Source organism: Procambarus clarkii, chromosome 90 (genome assembly GCF_040958095.1).
Source record: "Procambarus clarkii isolate CNS0578487 chromosome 90, FALCON_Pclarkii_2.0, whole genome shotgun sequence".
NCBI classification, from domain to species: domain Eukaryota; kingdom Metazoa; phylum Arthropoda; class Malacostraca; order Decapoda; family Cambaridae; genus Procambarus; species Procambarus clarkii.
In genome coordinates, this window is record NC_091239.1 from 3,784,311 (window position 1) to 3,795,928 (window position 11,618).

Genomic DNA, 11,618 nt, shown 5'->3' on the forward strand with positions numbered 1-11,618 from the left:
AACATAAGCAGATACATATCAGGTCTTAGAGAATCTGTACTTCATACATTTCTTAATAATGTCTCACAAATATTTAAATAATTAAAAAAAATTGTATAATAACTTCATATTATTCTTGCAATTTATTTTTGCATTTTTTTTATACAAAATTTACATTTTAAAAGATTACCTCTATTTTTAGATTGATGACTTGAAGACTACAGTGCCATCCACAGCAAATCATGGTCTTAAAATATCTCCTAGCAATGACGAGACCAATTTTCACAGAGATCAAATTTTTGCTAAGCAGTAGTCACAGGTAAATATATATTATATATATATATTATATATATAAAATTAACTACTTCATTGCTCAAAGCACCTTTAGACATTCTGAGAGTTGTGCTATTTTATTAATTAATTAATTAGGCTATATTTTAATGTTTTGTAATGTTTTCATTACTTTTTTTGTTTTGAAATATAAATTGTTGAGTTTTGAAACATTTTGACATTAACTATACCTGAATATTTATAAACAAAAAATACCAGAACTATGTCCTTGACAATTGCACTAAGAAGTCTTTGCCAAAATCAGGTGCTCAGTGCAGTAGTTAAAAACTTAAAAGTTGTACCACCTCTGGTGCAAGATTAGGGACCCATAGCCTCAGAGAAGAAAATAGAGAGTACTCAGAGAAGGCCTTGAATAATAGGCAGGCTGTTTGTCTGTGTTTCGACGGTAAGCTTGCTGACACCAAATGTAGTTACCTAAGTGTAGTTACAGGATTAGAGCTACGCTCGTGGTGTCCCGTCTACCCAGCACTCTTTGTCACATAATGCTTTGAAACTACTGACGGTCTTGGCCGCCACCACCTTCTCACTTAACTTGTTCCAACCGTGTACCACTCTGTATGCGAAAGGAAATTTTTTTATATTTCTTTGGCATCTTTGTTTAGTTAGTTTAAATCTATGACCTTTTGTTCTTGAAGTTCCAGGTCTCGGGAAATCTTCCCTATTGATTTTATCAATTCCTGTTACTATTTTGTACATAGTGATTTTATCACCTCTTTTTGTTGTCTTCTAGTTTTGGCATATTTAATGCCTCTGACCTCTCCACATAGCTCTTGCCCTTTAGTTCTGGGAGCCACTTAGTAGCATGTCTTTGCACCTTTTCCAGTTTGTTGATGTGCTTCTTAAGATATGGGCACCACACAACCGCTGCATATTCTAGCCTTGGCCGAGCAAAACTCGTGAACAATTTCTTTAGTATTTCGCCATCCATGTATTTAAACAAAATTCTGAAGTTAGAAAGCGTGGCATAGGCTCCTCACACAACGTTCTTTATGTGGGCCTCAAGTGATAGTTTTCTATCTAGAATCAACCCTAGACCTCTTTCTTTTATCAGAATTATATAAAGATTTCTCACATAATTTGTAGGTTGTGTGGGATCTATGTTCTATTCCACATTCCATAACATGGCATTTATTCACATTAAATTTCATTTGCCAAGTGGTGCTCCATATACTTATTTTGTCCAGGTCTTCTTGAAGGGCATGACAATCATCTAAATTTCTTATCCATCCCATTATCTTAGCATCATCAGCAAACATGTTTATATAATTCTGTATTCCAACTGGTAGATCATTTATGTAGACAATGAACATTTCTGGTGCATGTACTGTGGTACTCCACTTGTGACACTTCTCCAGTCCGATTGCCTCTGATTACTGCCCTCATTTTTCTATCAGTCAGAAAATTTTTCATCCATGTTAGAAGCTTACCTGTCACCCATCCAAAATTTTCTAGTTTCCAGAACAACCTCTTATGTGGAACTCTGTCGAAAGCCTTTTTTATGTCTAGATAGATGCAGTCGACCCAACTACCTTTTTCCTTTAAAATCTCTGTGGCTCAATCATAGAAACTGAGTAAATTCGATACACAGGATCTTCCAGATCGAAAACAATACTGTCTGTGTGATATTATATAATTTCTCTCAAGGTGTTCTACCCATTTAGTTTTTATTATTTTTTTTTTCAATCCTTTCACTGTTACACTTGTCAATGATTCAGGTCTATAACTGAGAGAGGTGGGGTCTTCCCTGTTGCCACTTTTGTAGATTGGAACTATGTTAGCCTTTTTCCACATGTTTGCTATGACTCCTGTACACAGGGATGCCTGAAAGATCAGGTGAAGTGGAAGGCTGAGCTCAGATGCACATTCTCTCAGAACCCATGGTGAAACTCCATCTGGACCAACTGCTTTGTTCTTACTTAGCTACTTTAGCATATTTTCCACTTCATCTCTAGACACCTCTATACGCTCTATGATGTTCTCAGAAATTCTTATTGTGTCTGGTTCTCTTAAGATTTCATTTTGTATAAACACACTTTGGAACTTTTGGTTTAATGTTTCACACATTGCATTATCATTTTCTGTGAATCTGTTTCCTATTTTCAACCTCTGGATATTATCCTTTACCTGCAATTTGTTGTTTATGAATTTGTAGAATAGGCCCAGTTCTGTTTTACATTTATCCATTATCCCTTTTTAAAAATTTCTTTCTGCCTCTTCCCTTACTGCTGTATAGTTGTTTCTCGCATCTTTGTATCGCTGGTATGATTGGGGGTTTGGCTTCTTTCTATTTTGATACCTGCTTGATGGGGTTCTGCTCTTCTACCCCCCAAGCCCGGCCCGAGGCCAGGCTCGACTTGTGAGAGTTTGGTCCACCAGGCTGTTGCTTGGAGCGGCCCGCAGGGCCACATACCCACAACATCCCGGCTGATCCGGAACTTCTCTTAGAAAACAGTCCAGTTTTCTCCTGAAGATGTCCACGGTTGTTCCGGCAGGAACAACCGTGCAACCGTGCTCTGAAGGGGAAAGTGAATACTGAGCAGTACTCGAGACAGGACAACATAAGTGACTTGAAGAGTACAACCATTGTGATGGGATCCCTGGATTTGAAAGTTCTCATAATCCATCCGATCATTTTTCTGGCCGACGCAATATTTGCTTGGTTATGCTCCCTAAACGTTAGATCGTCGGACATCATTATTCCCAAATCCTTGACATGCTGTTTTTCTACTATGGGAAGATTCGATTGTGTTTTGCACCCTGTATTATGTTTCAGATCCTCATTTTTGCCGTACCTGAGTACCTGAAATTTATCACTGTTAAACATCATGTTATTTTCTGCTGCCCAATCGAAAACTTTGTTGACATCTGCTTGTAGTTTTTCAATGTCTTTCATTCCATTTTTGTGTCTTTTGGTCTGTGGCCCTCTCTCAATTTCTGTTGAACCAATCCTGTTTTCTGGCCCTGCATCTCTGTTTTGGTATGAATGTTTGTGTGCCTTCATTGTATATTTTGCAAAATTTGGCATACATTTAATTTACTTCCCTGTCTAGCAACAAGTCTGCCTAATTACTTATTAAAAAAAATTTGAAGTTCCCCATAGTGACCTCTCTCTCTTGAAATCAAGTTTATCAACTGTTTCAATGTCCCCATTTTCTGTGTGTGTGTGTTTGGAGGCTAAGCTTGCTGATACCATGTGTGTGTGTGTTTGGAGGCTAAGCTTGCTGATACCATGTGTGTGTGTGTGTGTGTTTGGAGGCTAAGCTTGCTGATACCATGTGTGTGTGTGTGTTTGGAGGCTAAGCTTGCTGATACCATGTGTGTGTGTGTGTTTAGAGGCTAAGCTTGATGATACCATGTGTGTGTTTGTGGGGACTAAGTTTGCTGATACCATATGTGTGTGTGTGTTTGGAGGCTAAGCTTGCTGATACCATGTGTGTGTGTGTTTGAGGCTAAGCTTGATGATACCATGTGTGTGTTTGGGAGGCTAAGCTTGCTGATACCATGTGTGTGTGTGTTTGGAGGCTAAGCTTGCTGATACCATGTATGTGTGTGTGTTTAGAGGCTAAGCTTGCTGATACCATGTGTGTGTGTGTGTTTAGAGGCTAAGCTTGCTGATACCATGTGTGTGTGTGTGTTTGAGGCTAAGCTTGCTGATACCATGTGTGTGTGTTGGAGGCTAAGCTTGCTGATACCATGTGTGTGTGTGTGTTTGGAGGCTAAGCTTGCTGATACCATGTGTGTGTGTGTGTGTGTGTGTTTGGAGGCTAAGCTTGCTGATACCATGTGTGTGTGTGTGTGTGTTTGGAGGCTAAGCTTGCTGATACCGTTTATGTGTGTGTGTGTTTAGAGGCTAAGCTTGATGATACCATGTGTGTATTTGGAGGCTAAGCTTGCTGATACCATGTGTGTGTGTGTGTTTGGAGGCTAAGTTTGCTGATACCATGTGTGTGTGTGTGTGTTTAGAGGCTAAGCTTGATGATACCATGTGTGTATTTGGAGGCTAAGTTTGCTGATACCATGTGTGTGTGTGTGTTTGGAGGCTAAGTTTGCTAACACCGTGTGTGTACTCACCTGTTTAAATAATAATAGGGGTGTGTACCACCTCTGGTGCAATTGTAGGGACCCACAGCCTTGAAGAAAATAGAGTATTCAGAGAAGACCTTGTGGATTCTCACTGAACACTAATCTTTTCTTCTCCTATCACCCTTCTTATTTTGTTTTATGCTGTATTCTATTATATATCATATAAATACATAGCCAAATGGCAATATTTATTATGTCTATACAAAAAGAAGACATCCACTTTATTTTTTTTCTCTCCTTTGTTTCTATGTGGATTTTGTTGTGACTAATGATTCTCCTCCTTCCCATCAACAGGTCTTCCTCACTGGGCTTGCTCGGCTTTTGTGTTACTGTGAGGGTGCCATCATCGTTTACCCTTCAAGACTGACTCATGCTGGCATTGCATTTGTGGACTTCCCTTCACAGTAAACAGTCCTCCATATGGTGATTGTCCAGGGCAAGCAGGGTGTGACTGCCATCTTGGAGAAGCAGGGTCTTTTAATATGAAGAATCTTCCGTCTTCTCTACTTACGCCAGCTTGTGCCGGCCTTGCATTCTTGTTACTTCATGGCCCTTGGGCCTTTTTTATTTATTTTACATAATAAATTTTTTTATTAATACCCGTGTTTCACAAGAGATCCTTAACATTTTAAGCACCAATTGTATTGACTAATGTACGTCTTGTAACCTTTAAGACATAAATAGACAAGACATAGATAAATGAGTGAATAATACTGAGTGACTAGGTTAGGGCGAGGAACATAGTACAGTGTCTGGCTTTGGAAGAATGCCTACTGTTTTAGAAACCTTATTGCCATGATCATAATCGTATGGGTTAAAAAGCATTTGTTGTCACTCCTACACAGTGGCTTGTTGAGCTTGAAACCTTTGCTCCTTGTTCGTGTTACATCTGACCTTTTGAAGAAATTGTATGAATCAATATCCTCCAAATTGTTCAGTATTTTAAAGGTTTCGCTCTATTACTCTCTCATTTGCATATATCTAAGCATATAGATTAGATATAGATTTAGATTAGATTTTTTAGTCAGGTAAAGGTACATACATTGCAGATGAGTTACAAAGGGAAAGACAATGACTAGAGTTCACTAGCTCTATTGGAAGAGAAACGTCTGCAAGACAAGTGTGGGCAAAAATTAAGGGAGCAGAGCCCGGCCTGCGGCTCACAACGACCCCCAGGGTAAGGCTGAAGAACTAATTCACAAGTGGAGTGATGCAGCATCATCCTCCTCCCTCCCTGCAGAAGTAAGCAGGGAACAGCTCCTCCGACATAATGACAGAAGGATTAGGATAAAAGAGCACAATCTAGTGATGACGAGTATGGGGAACCAATTACAGCCAAGGAAGTAAAGGGGGCTATGAAAAGGGTAAAAGTACAGCACCTGGTGAAGATGGCGTCACCTACGACATACTCAATGCACTGTGTGAAGTGTCTGGCAATCCACTACTCCACCTGTTTAACAAGTCATTCCTATGTGGAGTGTTGCCCACACAATGGAAACATGCAATAATGGTCCCAATACCGAAACCCAATGACCCTGGCAATTATAGACCTATCAGTCTCATGTAATGCACTTGGAAGATGCTTGAAAGGATCATCCTAAACCGACTATTGCACAAAATAGGCAGGTTAGGGGAGGGGTCAATGGATTTGTTAAAGGACGGAGGACAGCAAACTATAGTTAATTACCTTGCTAATGATACAGCTAAGTACTCCCAATAAACTCGCACCTCGGGGCAAAATTTTAAAATTTAAAATACAATACCTAAAGCCACTAATACGCATAGCGTTTCGGGCAAGTATATACGAAGTAAAACCCAAACAAAGAACTGACTCCGTAGGACCCATAAAAGATGAGACTAACAATTTTAAGTTGTATCATAAAAGGGCGGCAAACACTCTCAATGAATACCTAACATCAGTGTTCACACTAGAAAGCTTGAATGACATCCCATCACCAACACAAATGTTTGTCGGAGGTAAGGAGAATGAATTAAGAGAAATACCAATTACACGCGACACAATCAGGAAGAGCATTGACAAACTAAAAGACTCAGAAGCCCAAAGTGTAAATGGATTTAAGTCCCAAGTCGTAAAGGAACTGGCAAATTAATTGGGTGGTTGTAGGTAGGAGCTGCCTCGTATGGGCCGGTGGGCCTTCTGCAGTTGCCTTTGTTCTTGTGTTCTTATGTTGAGTAGCAACTTTGCAAATTTGCAGATGATACAAAAATAGGTAGGGAAATTAACACGGAAGAAGACTCACTATCACTTCAAGTTGATCTAAATAGGGTTTTGAAATGGTCAAAAGATTGACAGATGCAGTTTAATGCTGATAAATGTAAAGTTTTGAGACTAGGTAATGATGATAGTTACAAGATACGAGCTAGATGGTGTTGAGATTGCGAAGTCGGATTGTGAAAGGGATCTGGGAGTTATGATTAGTAAGAATTTAAAACAAAAGGATCAATGCATGAATGCTCGTAATAAGGCAAATAGGACACTGGGATTTATTAATCGAAGTGTTAGTAACAAGACACCTGGTGTGGTTCTTCAGCTATATCTTGCTCTGGTTAGGCCCCATTTACATTATGCAGTTCAGTTTTGGTCGCCATATTATAGAATGAATATAAATTCACTTGAACGTGTCTAGAGTAGGGTGACTAAGTTAATTCCCCAAAATAGAAATCTTTTATATGAAGAAAGATTAACAAAGCTTAAATTGCATTCACTGGAAAAGCGAAGAGTTAGGGGTGATATGATAGAGGTTTACAAGTGGATGAATGGACATAACAAAGGGGATATTAGTAGGGTATTAAAAGTATCAACACATGACAGAACACAAAACAATGGGTATAAATTGGATAAGTTTAGATTTAGGAAAGACTTGGGTAAATACTGGTTTGGCAACAGGGTTGTTGATTTGTGGAACCAATTACCGCGTAACGTGGTGGAGGTGGGGTCCCTCGATTGTTTCAAGCGTGGGTTGGACATGTATATGAGTGGGTTTGGGTGGTTATAGATAGGAGCTGCCTCGTATGGGCCAATAGGCCTTCTGCAGTTACCTTTATTCTTATGCTCTTAATTCACTATGCTTGCCAGTGAAACTCCTTTTCAGAAAATCGCTGGACCATGGAATAGTTCCCCTAGTAATAGTTGAAGGTGATGTAGTGATCGAGTAATCCATATACTCCATTATCTCATCATCATAATGGCATAACTAATTACACAAGCATTAATCCTATCCCTATTTACAGGTAACGGTTTTCCACCCTTCTATATCTTACTGTGAGGTGTCGTCACCGTACATAAGCAAGCGACTTGAGAATAGCACATTACGGGCTATTCATGCCCGTGCCACCTCTTGGGTGGCTTAATCTTTATAAATAAATCAGAATAGCACACACCACACGGGGACATCTCCCGTCACGCAGGGTGCAGTCGCACCTCCACAGATCTCCAGTATCAGCTCTTGATACTGGTAATGGCTCAAAAGGGCCACCACTTACGGGGTATTCATGCCCGTGTCACCTCTTGAGTGGCTTAATCTTCATCAATCAATCGAATAGCACACAGTACAATCTCCAGTCAAGAATGTAGCACTCGGCGTGTACAGTTCTAATCGACCCAAGACGCTACAGCCTCGACACAGAGCAGACAGCAGACTACGACCGTTGTTCAGGCCGTCGATACGACCGTCGTATCTCATGGAATGTGACGGACAGGGCAAAGGTAGTTTTATTATTAATCATGGATGAAAGTAGATTGATAATATTATCTTGGAACGTTAATGGATTAAAAACTAGAGCGGTGGATGTACACTATTATACTCTTAGAGAGAATATTAACATAGTAGCGCTCCAGGAAACTGGGGATAGGGATGGTAACATTCTGAACATGAAGATGAACATGTTGAACATGAAGATGTTCAACTGCTGGGCGAGCCCTCTCCTACTCATCTGAGGGGAGGGAGATTAGATTATGCTTGTTTGATAAATGCTGAGGGCATAGAGGAGAATTGTCTTACTGTGGATGAAATGCTAAGAGATTTTGCATTACAAATACAGCTTAAACTAGATAAAAAGCATGCCTGCCTTCAGAGGAAAAGCTTAAAGTTTAATAAGGGAGAATTAAGGGGTCTTGTTGGTCATATTAAGTCTTGGTATGATACTTATAAGCCAGTTTCGGCAGAAGCATTTTATTAAGATTTAATTAAGGAGGTAGATGTATTTAATGCAACATTGAACCGGAAAACATCTGGTATAGAAAAGCATCCCCCCATAAAAGTGTGCGGAGAAGAGAAAGGAAATTTGGAGCAAGTATTGGCAGGAGTTTGCAGAGAAAGTTAGGAGTAACAAACTTGAAGGAAATCTGGCAAGACATAAATGAAATATGGGGTAAAAAGCATAATTTTGTTGCACATCCTGACCAGTAAGGAATTGCAAAAGGTCTCGTAAATAAATGGGCGAAGCTGCCAAACTTAGTTCATTTAATTACCCGCTGTAACGAGAGAGTCGTTTGATTCTTGGAAAGATCTAAGAAAGGATTTTATACTTACAGCAGGTAACAGTGGTGATGTCACTTGCACAGGTATTACCAGAGAAGAACTAATAACGGCGATTAAAGTTGGGAAATCTACCGCCCCCTGGGGAGGATGGAGTAACTTATGAAATACTTAATGAACTTGCCATTATGACGAGAAGCCCGCTGTTAGACCTCTAATATTAATTATAAAGAGGGCAGAATTCCCAGTAAATGAAAAAGAACTATGATCATCCTTATCCCTAAAGCCAATGGAGAGTACAGACCTGTGTCTTTAACCTCGTGTTTTTGTAAAATGATGGAGAGGATCATTTTAAATAAACTTTTGTATATAATAGGTGATCAGCTGTCTAATAATTTTTCGGGTTCCTCAGAGGAAAAAGTACCTCTGACTGTATTATTAAATGTCTAGCTAATGGTAATGATTATTATAGAATTTTTATTGATTTATAAGGAGCTTTGATAAAGCCAACAAAGAGGTTATTTTATATGAATTAGCTAGTCTTGGTGTTGAAGGGAGATTATTGCGCTGGATAGGGGATTATCTTCAGGAAAGGAAGGCTCAGGTGGGGTATCAAGGTTGTATGGTTCAAGGTTCAAGGTATCAAGGTCAAGAACTCTGCACACCTCAGGGAGGAGTGTTGAGTCTCACCCTGTTTAATGTACTAATGAATAAGATAGCATCTGAGAAATACTCAAATTGGGTAACTCCAATCATATATGCCGATGATATTTTGTTTCAGGGCAAAGATATTTCAAAGGTTCAAACAGTGTTGAACAATATCGGAAACCAGTGTCACCACATGGGACTAGTGGTTAATGAAGACAAAACTAAAGTTTGAATGTAGAAGTCGGAGGCCCATTATATTGGAAATAAACGGTAAAATATAGTGAGTGTTAATATATATAAATATTTAGGCATATATGTTGGATATACCTATGAGAGTTTGGAAACTGAGATGAACAGACTGTTGGGTCAATGTCGGAAGAGATTACAACCTCTGATGGCCTTGGCATGCTGTGGAAAGGAGTGGGAGTCCAAGTGCTACGAATGATCTACTTGAGTACTGTAAGATTTCTTATTGATTATGCTGCACCTGTCATTTCTTGTTTTGGTAAAATTAGGATGGGCAAGTTGGAGAAGGTACAAAATGAAGCCGTTGGGGGTCGTTGTGAGCCGCTGCTACCTGAATTTTTGCCCACACTTGTCTTGCAGACGTTTCTCTTCCAATAGAGCTAGTGAACTCTAGTCATTGTCTTTCCCTTTGTAACTCATCTGCAATGTATGTACCTTTACCTGACTAAAAAATCTAATCTAAATCTATATCTAATCTATATGCTTAGATATATGCAAATGAGAGAGTAATAGAGCGAAACCTTTAAAATACTGAACAATTTGGAGGATATTGATTCATACAATTTCTTCAAAAGGTCAGATGTAACACGAACAAGGAGCAAAGGTTTTAAGCTCAACAAGCCACAGTGTAGGAGTGACAACAAATGCTTTTTAACCCATACGATTATGATCATGGCAATAAGGTTTCTAAAACAGTAGGCATTCTTCCAAAGTCAGACACTGTACTATGTTCCTCGCCCTAACCTAGTCACTCAGTATTATTCACTCATTTATCTATGTCTTGTCTATGTCTTAAAGGTTACAAGACGTACATTAGTCAATACAATTGGTGCTTAAAATGTTAAGGATCTCTTGTGAAACACGGGTATTAATAAAAAAATTTATTATGTAAAATAAATAAAAAAGGCCCAAGGGCCATGAAGTAACAAGAATGCAAGGCTGTCACAAGCTGGCATAAGTAGAGAAGACGGAAGATTCTTCATATTAAAAGACCCTGCTTCTCCAAGATGGCAGTCACACCCTGCTTGCCCTGGACAATCACCATATGGAGAAGGACTGTTTACTGTGAAGGGAAGTCCACAAATGCAATGCCAGCATGAGTCAGTCTTGAAGGGTAAACGATGATGGCACCCTCACAGTAACACAAAAGCCGAGCAAGCCCAGTGAGGAAGACCTGTTGATGGGAAGGAGGAGAATCATTAGTCACAACAAAATCCACATAGAAACAAAGGAGAGAAAAAAAATAAAGTGGATGTCTTCTTTTTGTATAGACATAATAAATATTGCCATTTGGCTATGTATTTATATGATATATAATAGAATGCAGCATAAAACAAAATAAGAAGGGTGGTAGGAGAAGAAAAGATTAGTGTTCAGTGAGAATCCACAAGGTCTTCTCTGAATACTCTTTATTTTCTTCAAGGCTGTGGGTCCCTACAATTGCACCAGAGGTGGTACACACCCCTATTATTATTTAAACAGGTGAGTAAAAATAGGTGAGTACACACACGGTGTTAGCAAACTTAGCCTCCAAACACACACACACACATGGTATCAGCAAGCTTAGCCTCCAAACACACACACACACATGGTATCAGCAAGCTTAGCCTCCAAACACACACACATGGTATCAGCAAGCTTATCTTCCAAATACACACATGGTATCAGCAAGCTTAGCCTCCAAATACACACATGGTATCAGCAAGCTTAGCCTCTAAACACACACACACACACACACACAAATGGTATCAGCAAGCTTAGCCTCTAAACACACACACACACACACACACCGTATCAGCAAGCTTAGCCTCA

The 11,618-nt window shown here is 39.4% G+C and overlaps 1 long non-coding RNA gene across 1 annotated transcript in view; it reads left to right on the top strand.

Moving 5' to 3' along the window:
• The window catches only part of LOC138359363 (uncharacterized), a 7,750-nt gene extending 2,738 nt beyond the window's left edge, over nucleotides 1–5,012 (top strand). Inside the window, exons 2-3 of the long non-coding RNA XR_011225930.1 lie at nucleotides 182–298; nucleotides 4,708–5,012. This is a non-coding gene — a long non-coding RNA (uncharacterized lncRNA). The remainder of the gene's footprint in view (nucleotides 1–181; nucleotides 299–4,707) is intronic.
• Nucleotides 5,013–11,618: the final 6,606 nt, after the last annotated feature.